Consider the following 18,751-nt stretch of genomic DNA (forward strand, 5'->3'; position numbering starts at 1 on the left):
GGTTCGCTGCTATCTCTTTGCAGTGTTGTTTTAAAGCAACATAATTGTCTCTTCTTTGTACAATGACGATGCTAATTGTGGTTCAGGAGGAGTGAAGGGTAAAAGCAGGGACTGATATATAATCTGATGCTGCACGTCATTACCTCATGGTTACTGCTGCAGTTTGACTGATCTTTTTCAAAAGCCAACGGCTGGGAAATAACTTATACACAACAGCTTATAAATCCATTTCTTTTGCATTAACTTGGCCTGTGTCATGTGCACATTATACCCTGTGTCTAAATGCTAAGTGTGAACTGCTCAAATAGTCATTACGTCGAAAAATAATTCACTGCAGTATTGCCATTAAATTCACTTGAACTGAATCGTAAAGCAGCTTGGGTCTTTATTCTATGTGGGGAGCACTAAGTCAATGTACGCTGTTGAAATAATTTTTAAACAAATGCCTGATAATGCTTTTATCATCTCTGATGAGACACAATTTCCTTCAGCTCAACATTAGGAAGACCAAAATCTCCTTTCTGTAGCTCCTGTAACAGTCTCTACACCCTCCTGAAACCTTTCCTGTCCTCAATAACTGTCTTCGGGTATGCCTTCAAGACACACGGCAACGCAGAAGCGCTGAGCAGAAACTGATAGCCAAGTTCGCACACATGAGGACAGCCTCAACCAGGATCTTGGGTTCATGTCACACTACATGTAACCCCCACCATTTGGCCTGGGCTTGCAAAATCCTACTAACTTTCCTGATTTGAGACAATTCACGCCTCTTTAACCTGTGATTATCCCTCTCTCCACTCGTATTGTCTGTACCTGTAAAGATTTGATTTCCTGTAAAGACTCGCATTCCAACTATTATCTTGCAATTATGTCTTTGTCTATATATGCCGTGTTTGTGAACCCAACTCTCCACTCACCTGATGAAGGAGCGGCACTCTGAAAGCTCGTGATTCCAAATAAACCTGTTGGACTTTAACCTGGTGTTATGAGACTTCTTATTTGGCTGAAACAGGACAACTACAGACTTGGGACACTTTTCAAACCTGAACTTAGCTTCAGATCCCATATTTTCTCCACCACAAAGACCGGTTGCTTCCACCTTGGCAACGTTGCCATCTGCCTCTGTAATCTCCACCTCTTTACCACTGAAACTCTTCACCATGCCTTCGTTATCCAAGGCTTGAGTACTTGAACACTCTCCTTTCTGCTTTTCCTTTCATGACTTTCCATCACCTCCAACTTGTGCTAAACTCTGCTGCACTCATCCTGCCCTGCACTAAAGTTTATTTATTATTAGTGTCACAAGTAGGCTTACATTAACACTGCGATGAAGTTACTGTGAAAATCCCCTAGTCGCCACACTCTGGCACCTGTTTGGGTACACTGAGGGAGAATTTAGCATGGCCAATGCACCTAACCAGCATGTCTTTCAGACTGTGGGAGGAAACCGGAGCACCCAGAGGAAACCCACGCAGACACGAGGAGAGTCCAAAGATGTGCGGGTTAGGTTGATTGGCCAGGTTAAAAATTGCCCCTTAGAGTCCTGGGATGTGTAGGTGAGAGGGATTAGCGGGTAAAAATATGTGGGGATAGGGCCTGGGTGGGATTGTGGTCGGTGCAGACTCGCTGGGCCAAATGGCCTCCTTCTGCGCTGTAGGGTTTCTATGATTCTATGATTCTATGAACATGCAGACTCCGCACAGGCAGTTGCCCAAGCCGGGAATCAAACCCAGGTCTCTGGCACTGTGAGGCAGCAGTGCTAGGTGCTGTGAGGCAGCAGTGCTAACCACTGTGCCATCGTGCCGATTATAAAGTTTTAAAGTTTAAAGTTTATTTATAAGTGTCACAAATATGCTTGCATTAACACTGCAATGAAGTTACTATGAAAATCTCTAATAAGTTCTTACACTGCCTTTCCCTCACTGATGCCAATTTACAGTACATTCCATGTGACTCATAGAGTCTTAGAGGTTTACAGCATGGAAACAGGCCCTTCAGCCCAACTTGTCCATGTTGCCCAGTTTTTACCATTAAGCTAATCCCAATTGCCCACATTTGGCCCATACTTCCCAAACCAATCTTACCCATGTAACTGTCTAAATGCTTTTTAAAAGACAAAATTGTATCCGCCTCTACTACTACCTCTGGCAGCTTGTTCCAGACACTCACCGTCCTCTGTGTGAAAAAATTGCCCCTCTGGACACTTTTGTATTTGGTTCCGAATCATTCCAAACCTGCCACAGAAAAAAGAAAAAACAGATGCAATGCATTTACTTCAATTTTGTACAGGTAATTGGTAAATCCTTGCCTACAATCATACAACAACAACCACAGTTTGCATTTTTTTAGTGCCTTCAATGCTGTAAAACATCCTGTACTACTTCATAGGGGTGTTATCGAGCAGAATTTGACACTGACGCGCATAAAGTGACATTAGGACAAGTACAGCTAGGTCAAAGAAATAAGTTTTATCTTCAAAAAGAGAAAGGGAGAGGGAGAGGTGGAAAGGTTTAGGGAAGGAATTCCAGAGCTTAGGGCCTAGACTACCAAAGGCATGGCTGCTATCGATGGAGCTATTAAAATTTGGGCTAGGGAAGAATTTAGATTTGGAGCCATGCAGGCATGTCAACATTAGTAGGGCTAGAAGAAGTCACAAGGTTAACAAGGTGGCAAAGTCATGACAGGAATTGAAAACAAGGATAAGAATTTCAAAGCTGAGTTGTCGCTGGTATGTGCTCAGCGAGCACAGGGAGGATGGGACAAGGGAACTTAGTGTAAGTTAGGATGGGGCGGTAGAGTTTTGGCTGAGCTTATGGTTATGTTGAGTAAGGTTAGGAGATTGGCCAGGTGAGCATTGGAATTGCAGATGCGTTAAGGCAGGGACAGAGCCAAGCAACGTCCTGGAGATAGAAAGGTAGAGAAGCCTAAATTGGCATGGACAGAGTGGATGGTCAGATGCTCTTTCCTAGGGTAGAGAAGTCAAGTACTCGGGGACATAGGTTTGAGGTGCGTGGAGAAACGTTTAGAGGAGATGTGCGAGGCAGGTTTTTTACATAGAGGGTGGTGAATGTCTGGAACGCACTGCCCGGGGAGGTGGTGGGAGCAGGTACGATAGCAGCACTTAAGGGGCATCTCGACGAATACATGAATAGGGTGGAAATAGAAGGATACGAACTCCGCAATTGCATACAGTTTTCGTTTAGGCAGGCATCATGATCGGCGCAGGCTTGGAGGGCCGAAGGGCCTGTTCCTGTGCTTTACCATTCTCTATTCTTTGTTCTTTGACTAGTTTGGAGCTAAATAGTGTCCTATTGATCACTCCTGGAGCTATCAAGCTAACCACCGACTACCAAAATCAGCTCTGGTCTTCAGCTGCTGTCAGGAGAGTATTTCTATATAGTGGCAGCATAACTGTAGGTTAATTGGTGGCAGCCGAGGTGGGGTAGGATAGGGGAAAGCACACAAGAGACTTCATTACCTAGACATTGATTTATCTGCCAAGATATGTGACTGTTCTACAGTTTTAAAATATTTTGCCTTCATTCTTCTTGAAGTAATGTGCTGGAAATTTATTTCAAATGGATATACCAGAAATTACATTAGCAAGAAGGTACAGGGTGATTTTAGTTAGAACATGAGTTTGAAAGCTCAGAAACACAGAAATAATAAAAGTCTCATTTCTAAGGTCCTAAGTGAAGGAGGTTGCACAGCTTTAATTTAACTTCCAGTTAATATTACAGCACAAAGTATCCTTAAGAGACTTAAGGAGGTTGTATTATCTGACTAGGGAGTGGGAGGATGATATAGCCTCAGAACAGGCCATGATGTGGGTATTAACAATATATTAAACAGATACCTGTCTCCCTTCTCTGAAGGAATTTCACCAGCACTCCCGCCCCGGAATTGGGGCGGGAGAAGCTCGCAGAACGGAATTCTCCGTTGGCCTTGGGCGGGATTTTACGATCGTAAAATTTTACCCCTAAGTTACTATTCTGGAGCTTTTGTCTTTAAATTCATCAAATCGAATCAAAATCATGGGATGTGGACGTCGCTGGCTGGCCAGCATTAATTGCCCATTCCTAATTGCCCTTGAGAAGGTGGTGATGAGCTGCCTACTTGAACCGCTGCAGTCCATGTGGTGTAGGTACATCCACAGTGCTGTTAGGGAGGGAGTTCCAGGCTTTTGACTCAGCGACAGTGAAGGAATAGCGAGATATTTCCAAGTCAGGATGGTGAGTGTCTTGGAGGGGAACCTTGCAGATGGTGATGTTCCCTTGCGCATGCTGCCCTTGTTTTTCGAGGTGGGGGAGATGCTGCAGTGTATCTTGTAGATGGTACACATGGCTGCCACTGTGCATCGGTGGTGGAGGGAGTGAATGTTGAAGGTGGTGGATGGGGGTGCTCATCAAGGGAGCTATTCGTCCTGGATGGTGTAAATCTTCTTGAGTGTTGTTGGAGCTGCACCTATCCAGGCAAGTGGAGAATATTCCATCATAGTCCTGACTTGTGCCTTGTAGATTGTGGACTGGGTTTGGGGAGTCAGGGGGTGAGTTACTCGCCACAGGATTCCTAGCCTTTGACCTGCTCTTGTAGCCACGGTATTTATATGATAGTCCAGTTCAGTTTCTGGACAATGGTAACCTTCAGGATGTTGAGAGTAGAGGGGGTTCAGTGATGGTAATGTCATTGAATGTCAAGGGGAGATGGTTAAATTCTCTGTTGTTGGAGATGGTGATTGTCTGGCACTTGGGCGGCATTCAGGTTACCTGTCATTCTCATAATTGTCAATGCCTATCCCTCAACCACCTGTGGTTGGGCTCAGAGGCACAGTAGTTAGCACTGCTGCCTCATAGCGCCAGGGTCCCAGGTTCAATTCCAGCCTTGAGTCACTGTCTGTCTGGAGTTTGCACATTCTCCCCATGTCTGCGTGGGTTTTCTCCAGTTGCCCCGGTTTCCCCCCACTGTCCAAAGATGTGCAGGTTAGGTTAATTGGCCATGCTAAATTGACCCTAGTGTCAGGGGATTAGCAGGGTCAATGCATGGGTTTGCAGGAATAGGGCCTGGGTGTGATTGTGATCAGTACAGACTCTTTGATTTTTTGATTTGATTCATTATTGTCACATGTATTAACACACAGTGAAAAGTATTGTTTCTTGCGCACTATACAGGCAAAGCATACCGTTCATAGAGAAGGAAGAGAGAGTGCAGAGAACGAGAGTAAAAGATAGAATTAGAAGGTATGCTGGGCACAGCTTGCAAGAAGCCGCCTCACTCGATGGGCTGAATGACCTCGTTCTGTACTGTTGGGATTCTATGATGATTCTGTGACGATTCTATGAACCAACATCACTGAATCATTTGGTGGTTATTTCATTGCACTGTGCGGGATCTTGCCATTGTTTCCTACATTACAATAATGACCACACTTCAAAAGTACTTCACTGGCAGTTCTGAGGATGTGAAAGGTGCTGTTTAAATGTGAGTCTTACATGAGCTGTATTAAGCAGATGGCTGAAGGTGGAAAGGAATTAAAGTGGAAATCTGACAAACTGCCAATTTGGACGTCCTATAACCAAATATTAACAGAGCCCACTGAATCTTAACAGCAGTGAGCACAACTCATTTACTTATGTCAATAGCAGCTATTAAGAAATAAGTCGATATAATTATTTTTATAGTTGTAAGTACCATTCATGTCCGAAGCAGCAAGAAACAGGGGTATGGAAGGTCACAGCAGTAGAGTCAGTTTTAGATTGCTCCAGGTTAGATCTGGCACAGGTTTCCTGGAACAAATGCTGCAAAGATTAGGGACAGGCTGGAGAGGTGACATAATGTGGAAAATGCTGAGAAAGAGACTAACAAAGGAAAACTAGTGTCATGTGGAGGTGCCCTCTACTTTGACTCTTAGCTTGATCTCAGAAGTGAACCACAATATTTTGCATGATCAGGTGGATTGACAAAGCAGATGTGGAGAGGATGTTTACTATGTCAGGCCATAGTTTTAGGATAAGGGATAGCGGATTAAAAACAGAGATGAGGAGAAATTACTTCTCTCAAAGGATCGTGATTCTGTGGAATTCATTACCTCAGAGTGTGGCGGATGACGGGACTTTGAGTAAATTTGAGGAGGAGATAGACAGATTTTTAATTAGCAGTGGGTGAAGGGTTATGGAGAACGGGCTGGAAAGTGGAGTTGAATCTGAGATGAGACATGATTATATTGAATGGCGGAGCAGGCTCGAGGGGCTGAATTGCCTACTCCTGCTCCCAGCTCTTATGATTCTTATGATATTTAACTATCTTTTAAAAGCACATATTTTGTTTTTGTCTAGTCAAAATAGTAGAGTACAAGTCAGAGTAAGTTATGTTCAGAAAGGGTCAGGTCAGACCACACCTCGAGTATTGTATCTAATTCTGGGAGCCCGAACACAAGGGAAAAATTCAAGGGCAGGAGACAGCACAAAGAGGCAGAAGGCAGATCACAGGTGTCCAAGGTGGGAACACCACCACCTACAAGTTCCCCTCCAAGCCACTCACCATCCTGACTTGGAAATATATCGCCGTTCCTTCACAGTCGCTGGGTCAAAATCCTGGAATTCTTTCCCTAGCGGCATTGTGAGTCAACCCACAGAACATAGACTGCAACAATTCAAGAAGGCAGCTCACCACCACCTTCTCAAGGGCAACTAGGGATGGGCAATAAATACTGGCCAGCCAATGGCGCCCATGTCCCACGAATGAATGAAAAGAAAAGTATGAAAAAAACTGCAGAATCTTGAGTCCTTCAGTGTGGAGAGGAGATGCCTAAAAGGTGATTGTGTCGAGGTATATATGTGGTATAGAAAAACGCTTAATCTGTAATGCACCATCAAACTAAACTGACAAGGACACAGGGATTCAGTGCAGTGAGAGGCAACTTAATCAGAGACTGACCAACATGGATGGATATGCTGGCAGAATGAAGGATCTAAAAACCCTAGAATTGTTTTGGAAATAATTATATTCCGAAATGGGGAGGAGGATGAAGAGTTGTTCTCAGGGTATGGGATAAGTTTGTCCGATGGCCATTCTCATCCAGTAAGAGTTTTAACAACACCAGGTTAAAGTCCAACAGGTTTATTTGGTAGCAAACACCATTAGCTTTTGGAGCGCTGCTCCTTCGTCAGATGGAGTGGAAATGTTCACCCCAGTCCAACGCCGGCATCTCCACATCATCCTCATCCATACAGAGCTTGTGAATATCGCAGTGCAATATTTCAGCGGCTCATTACAGATTGCGACAATCTAACTGGGGCCCTTCTCGTGTCCATAAATTATGAAAGTAAGTGATTTCTCTCATTTGTAACTTTAATAATGCAATTTCAATGGGTCCAATAGGTAATAATAATGGATAAAGTAAGGAAAGTTGATGGTATGAAATTATTAAAATACAGTATTCTGGTGCATGCTGGGTGATGACATCAAAGGGGACCTGATGGTCGAGTGGTATTATTGTGAGACAATTAATCCAGAAACTCAACTAATGTTCTGGGGACCCGGGTTCTAATCCTGCTACGGCAGATGGTGGAACTTGAATTCAATAAAAAAAATCCGGAATTATAATCTACCATGAAACCATTGTCGATTATCGGAAAAACCTATCTGGTTCACTAATGTCCTTTAGGGAAGGAAATCTGCCATCCTTACCTGGTCTGGCCTATATATGAGTCCAGAGCCACAGCAATGTGCTTGGCTTTCAACTGCACTCGGACACTAGGGATGGGCAATAAATGCTGACCAGCCAGCAACGCCCATGTCTCACGAATGAATTTTAAAAAAACTAGTCAGATGAACTACTTTTGACATTGGTTAATTGGAAAGCAGAACTTGTGTATTTGGTCAATTTCCCAATTTTTTCCCCTCCTTTTCCCACTTTTGATCTTTTCTGATTCTTACAATTCTTCTTTGCGCCCTTCCTTCCTGTAAACCTCAAAGATAGATTTCAATCCCTTCTGGGTTTCCCCTTCCATTCAACCATCCCTCCCTTTGAAGCAGAGTGAGGACGCATTTCAGGTCAGTTGTGAGCAGGGTTTATCTATAAAGTCAAATAAGTGCTGCAGCATTGGCCACTGCTAGCACAACTCGAGACATCGATCCCAGAAATCATAATTTGTGTGAGATTGTGGAAGGTTTTACTTATTTGGGCAGCAATACTGTTGGCAATGGTGCCATCTACAGTATATCAAGTTCTCCAGCAGAAATGGAAAAGCGGCTGCCACCATTAGCAAGTGGAGTATATTAGCCGGAAACAGGATTTGTAAATGTTCATCCACAATGCAAATATGGTATCAGTCTTGATTTATGAAGTGGAAGCGTAATTCACCAGAGAAAGGGGTTGGATGGCGCTGTTACCAAGCTGTTGTAGGTTTAGTGGTTGCACTTCCATAACAGAAACCCCACTCTGGGACTTCAGCAGGTAACAAAGTTTGACATGACAGAGGAAGATTAGGAAGTTCTCTCTCCGACAAGGTTAGCACACTTCATGCACCCAGAAGGTTAAATGGCCTCCCAATGGAATTAGTGTTTATGGCACCTTGTAGAAGACTTGTGTACAGATCAGTGACTACATATCAAAAGTAAGTCAATGACTGCAGAGTGTTGTGGCAAATTCTGAAGAGTTGTTATACACGTCATTTCCTCCTAAGGAAAATTATTAATGAAGCCTAATTAATGAATCTTAAAAAAAAGGGTGCCAAGTGGCTCAAACATAGGGCACAATCTTAGCGCCCGGAGGAAACCCATGCAGACAAGGGGAGAATGTGCAAATTCCATACACACAGTCACCCGAGGCCGGAATCGAACCCACGTCCCTGACGCTGTGAGGCAGCAGTGCTAACCACTGTGCCACCGTAAATAAGACAGGTCAATGTTTCCAGTGCAGATACTTCTCCAGCACTGTCTCCTCAAAGTTCAAATGAAAGGTTCATAGCTGAAGTGTTGAGCTACCTTCACAGGAATTTACAGCCCCTCTGTGCAACTCCAGCAGCCCCTGAGATAGTGTGAGGATGCACAGCCTGAACCTTCATACTGTCAGAAAGAATGTGCAAGTTTAGGGAGATAAAGCAGGGGGAATGGGACTGGGTAGAATAGCCTTTCAGAGAGCGAGTGCAGACTTAATGGGCTGAATGGCCTCATTCTGCACAGTAAGGATTCTGTGATCCTGATTCTGAGGGCGCTCGGTATCTGAAATTGTTTGTATGACACAGTTAAGAAAGCAGTGAGTGCGGTAGCTCTCGACCAGCTGTTCATTAGCACATTCTCTGCGGCTGGGGTTTTGGGCCTTAAAGTTTAATTTGCAGTCACCCACCTTGTTCCGATCAAAAAGTCATTTTCAAAACTTGTTTGTAAAACTCCTCAGGTTTCAAAGAGTGGAACATGTGGCACTGCAGGAATGGTTTAGAATGCAGTAAGTTCATCACTGCACTGGCGGCGGGTGGGAACAGACTGTTCCTTTATTGCCTCTGTTCCATCTCTCATGCCCAGGCGCACTTAAGGTCCACTTGCCACCAATCATGTGCTGCATGTGAAACCAAACCCAGTGAAGGCTGCTTAGCCAGCCAGACTGGAATTTCGTAAAATAACCTACCTTCACAGAAATAGAAAGCTCAGCATCGCGATGTTTATTTGAGGATTCAGCGTGTGAAAGTTCCTGAACAGACGACTGTTCTGTTCGAGGTCACTCACAGTCGAACGCACTTCTTCCAGTTTGACTGGAAAGGGGGTTGTTGTGAGCCGTACAAATGATTGTGAGAAAAATTGAGCTATGAGTGAATGCTCTGTGCAAGGAAGGTTATATAAAGTGGCAGGAGGACGGGCTGTATTACATCAAATAGGACAATGTTTGACTTATAAGGAGAGGCTGGATAGACTGAGACTTTTCCCCTGGAGCGTAGGAGACTTAGGGGTGATCTTATAGAGGTCTGTAAAATAATGAGGGGTATAGATTAGCTAGTTAGTCAATATCATTTCCCAAAGGTAGAGGAGTCTAAAACTAGAGGGCATAGGTTTAAGGTGAGAGGGAGAGATACAAAAGGGTCCAGAGGGGCAATTTTTTCACACAGAGGGTGGTGTGTCTGGAACGAGCTACCAGAGGTGGTAGTAGGGGCGGGTACAATTTTGTCTTTTAAAAAGCATTTAGACAGTTACACGGCTAAGATGTAGAGGGATATGGGCCAAACATGGGCAATTGGGACTAGCTTAGGGGTTTAAAAAAAAGGCTGCATGGACAAGTTGGGCCAAATCATCTGTTTCCATGCTGTAAACCTCGATGACTCTATGTTAACTGCCCTCATGGCATACTTAGCACATTCTCTGACCTTGCATAGAACATAGAACAGTACAGCACAGAACAGGCCCTTCGGCCCACGATGTTGTGCCGAGCTTTATCTGAAACCAAGATCAAGCGATCCCACTCCCTATCATCCTGGTGTGCTCCATGTGCCTATCCAATAACCGCTTAAATGTTTCTAAAGTGTCTGACTCCACTATCACTGCAGGCAGTCCATTCCACACCCCAACCACTCTCTGCGTAAAGAACCTACCTCTGATATCCGTCCTGTATCTCCCACCACGAACCCTATAGTTATGCCCCCTTGTAATAGCTCCATCCACCCGAGGAAATAGTCTTTGAACGTTCACTCTATCTATCCCCTTCATCATTTTATACACCTCTATTAAGTCTCCCCTCAGCCTCCTCCGCTCCAGAGAGAACAGCCCTAGCTCCCTCAACCTTTCCTCATATGACCTACCCTCCAAAATGCAGATGAGACAATGGCTAATACTGCCCACAGGGAAAGGTGGGCATTGAATTGAAATGCATCACCACTCCACTGGCACTGTTCATCAGCTCACCAGAAATGACTCTTGATTTATTTCCTGACTCTTCCTCCTCACCCAGATTAATGCCCATTAGGAGTGAATAATGATGGTGTATCTCGCTGTTAACCGTGGCTCAGTGGTTGCACGCTTGTTCTCAGAATCAGAGAACTTGTCGGTTCAAGTCCCCACTCCAGAGATCGGAGTTTCGGCTTGCAATCCCAGTGGAGTTCCAAGAGAAATACTGGGCGGAATCCTCCGGCCGTTCACACTGGTGGGATTTTCTGGTCCCGCCTCAGTGAACACAGCTTTGGCAGAGCAACAAATTCTCTGTCCTCGCTAGCAGTGACAGCGGGGCGTGAGCGGCTGGTAAGATCACACCTTCTGTCTTTTGGATGAGGCCTTAATCCAACCAAGGGTGCATAAGAGATTGTACTGTGTTCAAGGAAGAGTAGGGGAGTTCTCCCTTCGTGTCATAGGGGTTGGGTTACAGTGCATTTGATGCAGAATGCATTTGAGACAGTTTGAAATAAAACGTGCGCCATCCTGATATGTACTGTTCACTCCCTTGTCCAGCTCAGGAGATGCTGATTGGGATGAGGGTCATTGGGTGGGTGGAGGTGGAGATGAAGGTCAGCTCAAGTGGACAACTGATGGAGAACCCTGATATACCTGATATGCCGTCCTGACAAGGACAAGGTGTTTCTATAGACTGGACTGTGGAGGGTAAGGGAACAGGGTGAGTGGGAGGCTTCTCACGTACGGCTCATAAAAGCCCTATCAAAGATCGAAGCCTCCTTGTTCAGGTATGATTGAGGGGGCATAGCATCAGCCAGTGTGGCAGCAGGAATCAAGTGATTCATTTTGTTTCCTGCAGCGTAGAATGGTTCTCCTTTGAGTTCAATTGGCAGTGTGGAAACCTCCTCCAATGCAGGTGTGGGTTGACCTCCTCCTCCCATTCCTCAGAAAAAGAACATCCTACCCCCGTCCTCCACTACTTGAAGTGTGTCCAGAAAGACATTGCTGCTCCTTGGGACCGGTGTTTGTTGACTTCTTTCTGCCATGTGCAGCTCTGAACTCCAACATGCGATGAACGAATAGCTGTCTGGGTACCTTTTAAATATGGTGCCTGCATATGATGGTGGGACATGTGACTTCCTCTTCTCCCCACCGCACGATTCGGTGGGTTTTCCCCCTAGGGTTTGCGAGGGACTTCCCGGCCCCGCCATGGGACTTAGGGCCGGAGCAGAGAATCCTGGCCTACAAGCGGGCAAAGCCTTCAGAACCCACCTTGCCTACCTCAGACGTTCATTAATGCACAGGGAAGCCGGCCAAAATTGAGCCAGGTTCCTTTTTAGAGGAATAAAAGTGTGGCAACTCGGGGATTTTCACAGTAACTTCATTGCAGTGTTAACGTAAGCCTACTTGTGACACAAATTAAAAAAATATTAAATTTGGATAGAACTGTGGGTCAGCCAGAGAATATTGTGTACTGTTCCGAGCCTTGAAAGTTGGCTACCTCACACCATTTAGTTGGGTGCTGGTCAGTGTACTTAGGTCTCAGTATTGTGCTTAGCACACCAGCTGAAAGTGCAGCATTAACCATATTGGATAGGATAGGATAGGAGTTGACAAGAGCTCAGGTGGAAACATTTAAAGTGTAATGTCATTTTTTTCCCTGAGTATCTTTCATCTTTATCAAAATAACCGGGTGGGAGTTTAACCATCAGGAAGCCCACCCCTAAATGTATCTGGATTTGGGAGAAAGAGGACCCCATAAAGAAAAATCGGCCATTCCCTGCATGCCAGGTCAGTGCAAGATTTGATTTGATTTGATTTATTATTGTCACATGTATTGGTATACAGTGAAAAGTATTGTTTCTTGTGTGCTATACAGACAAAGCATACCGTTCAGAGAGAAGGAAAGGAGAGAGTGCAGAATGTAGTGTTACAGTCATAGCTAGGGTGCAGAGAAAGATCAACTTATTATAAGGTAGGTCTATTCAAAAGTCCGACAGCAGCAGGGAAGAAGCTGTTCTTGAGTCGGTTGGTGCGTATCCTCAGACTTTTGTATCTTTTTCTCGATGGAAGAAGGTGGAAGAGAGAATGTCCGGGGTGCGTGGTGCTTTTCCAAGGCAGCGGGAAGTGTAGACGGAATCAATGGATGGGAGGTTGGTTTGTAGTTTCTTATGGTCTTGGGCAGAGCAGGAGCCATACCAAGCTGTGATGCCAGCAGAACGAATCACCAGTGGCATCCCCTGGCCACACCGCTTCCCCCAAGCTGTCAATCATCTGCTCTGCCCTTCCACCAATTACCTTCCTGGCCATTGCCCATCATTGCATCGCCCTCCTCAGTCCCTCTTTCCACCTTGGTATCTGATCGTCCACCTACAAAGCCAGCTGCAGTGAATTCTTCAATGACGATTCATTGGCAGCTTGCTGGCTTTATTGTGATAATCAGGCCCAAGGCCCAGTATCAGGGCTGCACTGGGTCTCACTTGCTCAGGTGCAATTATTTCTTCACATACTTGTGTCACCCATGTGTCCAAAAATGGCCCTGCATGGCTTTCAGGATCCTGGTCTCCATAGGACTAAATTACTTTGAAGTGTTACCCATGCAAAACTTTATAAGTTGGTTATGTTTTGAACTGTCTCTTTTAATGTGAGGTAAAGCATAATGTCCTCGAAGAGATCAATCCCAGAGACAGTCCGATGTGATTTGGTCACCGTGGGGAGAGATGCCCAGGTCAAGAACTATAGAAGCTCAAGTGCCAGTTTTTATACCTTGATACAAAAGTGAGGCAGACGGTCTTGTTAGATACACACTTAACTGAATAAGAAGACCGAAAACAGCTGTTTCTGTGCTAAGCAGAGAGGAAGGCTTTTAGTGTTAGCAACCCAGCAGAATGCTGGTGAAAATGCTGGGTGGCACAGTAGCACAGTGGTTAGCACTGCTGCTTCACAGCACCAGGGACCTGGGTTCGATTCCCGGTTTGGGTTACTGTCTGTATGGAGTTTGCACGTTCTCCCCGTGTCTGCGTGGGTTTCCTTCGGGTGCTCTGGTTTCCTCCCACGTTCTGAAAGATGTGCTGGTTAGGTGCATTGACCCAAACAGGTGCCGGACTGTGGCGACTAGGAGAGTTTCACAGTAACTTCATTGCAGTGTTAATGTAAGCCTGACTTGTGACTAATAAATAAACTTTAAAATAGATTGTCTGTTTGAGGAGGCAAGACTTGTAGAAATTAAAAGATCTACACCAGGAGGTGCTGAGTGAAAGAATGTTAAACTGAGACTGGAAGATTGCTCTTGTGTAACAGGGAAAAGGGATCCTTTTGGAAAGTTAGGAGGAGTTTGGGACTTTATTGCAAGGCTACATATCTGTCGTAAAGTTAGCACACCAGCACAAATTTTTGCTTGTTTTAATTAGTTAATGAGGAAATACCTTTTCTAAGTTTGGTGCATTAGTTGCCTCCTAATTAATGTTTAGTTGATGTTGGTGTTAGCTTGGTTTGTTACAATAAAAGTCTAAAAACATTATTTTTTTCTGTCATGTGATTCTCTTCGTCAATTGTTGGGAAATTCCAATCTCTTTTTAAAACTTGGTTCTGTGCAAGGATTGTAACAGAGGCAATGGAGACATTTCAGAGCAGATTTCCGAGGATGTTATCAGATTTGCGAGGATGGCACTCTCTGGAAAGATTGAGCAAGCTGGGTGCTTTTTCATGGAAAATAGGATAGACATAATTAACATTGTTGTGGAAAAACTGCTTCCGCTGCTGGGAGAGTCCGCAACAATGGGTTTTAACCTTAAGATAGGCTGAAGTGCTGGAATAACATTTTCTCTATCTTATACCCTCTGTAAGTTTTTAATTTCCTCCTCTTTTTCCTGAATTGTCCAAGTTTTTCAAATCTTTCTCCTTTGACCTTGAGATTTGCTTCAGAACCTGAGTCTCAATCCTTGTATTTCAACGCCCAAAACTGGAAACCGTATTGAAAGTGTGATCTGACTGTAGCACGGAACATTTTAATCACAGTTTCCGCTCTGTTTTAATCCATTCAGTTTATTATGTAGCTTGGTGAAAGACAGATTAACATTTCAAAAGGGATCTTCCATCCAAACCAGAATATGAAGAATGTACACAACCTACCTATTAATAGCAATGCTTGTCGATGTGCCCTTTGAACTTTGCGAGCTTATATGGTAAAGTGCTGCTGAAGGGAACCATTGACATTTGCATCACGTCATTCGATCATGGCTTACAGATGTGCTGGCTTTCTGAACCTGGATTCATTGAACTTATGAACTTAACAACTGGCACAGGTGAGTGCAGATTTAATGACACCGTGTATGCCCAAACGTATGGTGTAGTCATGGGATCTCCTCTGGGTCCAGCACTCAACAACACCATGGGTGGCACGGTGGCACAATTTTTAGTTCTGCTGCCTCACAGCGCCAGGGACATGGGTTTAATTCCGGTCTTGAGTCACTGTCTATGTGGCATTTGTATATTCGTTGCACATAATTTGTTGAGTGTATTCAGGAGGAATTTCTCATTCAGTATGTGGATGGCCTGACTAGAGAGGGGGCAAAACTTGACCTCCTCTTGGGAAATAAGGAAGGGCAGGTGACAGAAGTGTTAGTGAGGGATCACTTTGGGACCAGTGACCATAATTCTATTAGTTTTAAGATAGCTATGGAGAATGATAGGTCTGGCCCAAAAGTTAAAATTCTAAATTGGGGCAAGGCCAATTTTGATGGTATCAGGTAGGAACTTTCAAAAGTTAATTGGGGGAGTCAGTGGGAAGGCAAAGGGATGTCTGGTAAATGGGAGGCTTTTCAAAAGTGTGTTAACCAGGGTTCAGGGTAAGCACATTCCTCTTAGAGTTAAGGGCAAGGCTGGCAGAAGTAGGGGACCCTGGATGACTCGGGATATTGAGGCCCTGGTCAAGAAGAAGAAGGAGGCACATGACATGAATAGGCAGCTGGGATCAAGTGAATCCCTTGAAGAGTATAAGGGGTTTTGGAGTAGAGTTAAGAGAGAAATCAGGAGGGCAAAAAGGGGACACGAGATTGTTTTGGCAAATAAAGCAAAGGAGAATCCAAAGAGCTTCTACAAATACATAAAGGCCAAAAGAGTAACAAGGGAGAGAGTAGGGCCTCTTAAGAATCAACAAGGTCATCTATGTGTGGATCCACAATAGATGGTGAGATCCTAAATGAATATTTCTCATCAGTATTTACTGTTGAGAAAAGCATGGATCTTAGGGAACTTGAGGAAATAAATAGTGATGTCTTGAGGAGTGTACATGTTACAGAGAAGGAGGTGCTGGAAGTCTTAAACCGCATCAAGGTAGATAAATCCCCAGGACCTGATGAAATGTATCCCAGAACATTGTGGGAGGCTAGGGAGGAAACTGCGGGTTCCCTCGCAGAGATATTTGAATCATGGATAGCCACAGGTGAGATGCCTGAAGATTGGAGGGTGGCAAATGTTGTGCCTTTGTTTAAAAAGGGCTGCAGGGAAAAGCCTGGGAACTACAGAACAGTGAGCCTCACATCTGTGGTGGGTAAGTTGTTGGAAGGTATTTTGAGAGACAGGATCTACAGGCATTTAGAGACACAAGGACTGATTAGGGACAGTCAGCATGGCTTTGTGAGTGGAAAATCATGTCTCACAAATATGCTTGAGTTTTGTGAAGGGGTAACCAAGAAGGTAGATGAGGGCAGTGCAGTTGATGTTGTCCAGATGGACTTTAGCAAGGCCTTTGACAAGGTACCGCATGGTAAGTTGTTGCATAAGGTTAAATCTCATGGGATCCAGGATGAGGTAGCTAAATGGATACAAAATTGGCTTGACGACAGAAGCCAGAGGGTGGTTATAGAGGGTTGTTTTTCAAACTGGAGGCCTGTGACCAGCGGTGTGCCTCAGGGATCAGTGTTAAGTCCACTGTTATTTGTCATTTATATTAATGATTTGGATGAGAATATAGGAGGCATGGTTAGTAAGTTTGGAGATGACACCAAGATTGCTGACATAGTGGACAGTGAAGAAGGTTATCTCGGACTGCAACGGGATCTTGATCAATTAGGCCAGTGGGCTGAAGAATGGCAGATGGATGTTTAATTTAGATAAATGAAAGGTGATGTATTTTGGTAGATTGAACCAGGGCAGGACTTACTCAGTTAATGGTACGACGTTGGGGAGAGTTACAGAGCAAAGAGATCGAGGGGTACATGTTCATAGCTCCTTGAAAGTCGAGTCACAGGTGGACAGAATGGTGAAGAAGGCATTCAGCATGCTTGGTTTCATTGGTCAGAACATTGAATACAGGAGTTGGGACATCTTGTTGAAATTGTACAAGACATTGGTAAGGCCACACTTGGAATACTGTGTACGGTTCTGGTCACCCTATTATAGAAAAGATATTATTAAACTTGGAAAAGTGCAGAAAGATTTACTAGGATGCTACTGGGACTTGATGGTTTGAGTTATAAGGAGAGGCTGGGTAGACTGGGACTTTTTTCTCTGGAGCGTAGAAGGCTGAGGGGTGATCTTATAGAGGTCTATAAAATTATGAGGGGCTTAGATAAGGTAGATAGTCAATATCTTTTCCCAAGGTAGGAGAGTCTAAAACTAGAGGGCATAGGTTTAAGGTGAGGGGAGAGATACAAAAGTGTCCAGAGGGGCAATTTTTTCACACAGAGGGTGGTGAGTATCTGGAACAAGCTGCCAGAGGTAGGAGTAGGGGCGGGTACAATTTTATCTTTTAAAAAGCATTTAGACAGTTACATGGGTAATATTGGTATAGAGGGATATGGGCCAAATGCGGGCAATTGGGACTAGCTTAGGGCTTTAACAAAAAAGGCACCGCATGGACAAGTTGGGCCGAAGGGCCTGTCTATGTCTCACTATGATTCTCCCAGTGTCTGCGTGGGTTTCCTCCAGGTGATCCGGTTACCTCGCACAGTCCAAAGATGTGCACCTTGAGGGGGCTTATTAGAAGAGTTGCCCGCACCCTCTCTTTTCTCAATGAATGCCCTCTTCCTGCTCCCCGCCCCCCATGTTGGCAGTGCTCAGGTTTTCTTAACCGTTAATTGGCCAGCCAGCGTGAAATTGGTTCCTGGCGCTTAAGGCAGCAACAAGCGCATCTCGCGTCTGCTTTTGGATTCGCTAAGCGTGTACGCCCAATGGGCGCAAAATTCCGACCACGATGTTTATTTTACTAGTCGAGCCATTGGCTGTCACACCACCAGAGGGTTAGGAAGTTCAGGATCCAGTCGCAGACAGAGGAGCCAAGGCCCAGGCCACTGGATCCTGCGACTGGATCCTGAACTTCCTAACCCTGCTGGATGATGCCTCCTGGACTTGCAGAATCTCACTGGCTGTCCTGTCTGGAGACAATACACATCCCTTTAACCTGTGCTTAATGCTCCCTCCACTCACATTGTCTGTATCTTTAAGACCTGGTTGGCTGTAGAGATTCACTTTCTAATCAGTATTCTGTAACTTGATTTTGTGTCTCTGTATTCCCTGTTTGAGAGCAGATGTCCACTCCATCTGACGAAGGAGCAGCGCTCCGAAAGCTAATGGCATTTGCTACCAAATAAACCTGTTGGACTTTAACCTGGTGTTGTTAAAACTCTTACTGTGACATCACCAGAGGGCAGTTTCTCATGTTTCATTCTTTATTCGCAGCCTCATAACCAGCCCATGCCTGCGGGAGAGGATCACCGCCCTGAGCATTAAAGCTACACCACTTCCAATTTGATTTGATTTGATTTGATTTATTATTGTCACCTGTATTAGTATACAGTGAAAAGTATTGTTTCTTGCGCACTATACAGAGCATACCATTCATAGAGAAGGAAAGGAGAGAGTGTTGTGTTACAGTCAT

The sequence above is a fragment of the Mustelus asterias genome, chromosome 1, assembly GCF_964213995.1.
Source record: "Mustelus asterias chromosome 1, sMusAst1.hap1.1, whole genome shotgun sequence".
In the NCBI taxonomy this organism is placed as follows: Eukaryota; Metazoa; Chordata; class Chondrichthyes; order Carcharhiniformes; family Triakidae; genus Mustelus; species Mustelus asterias.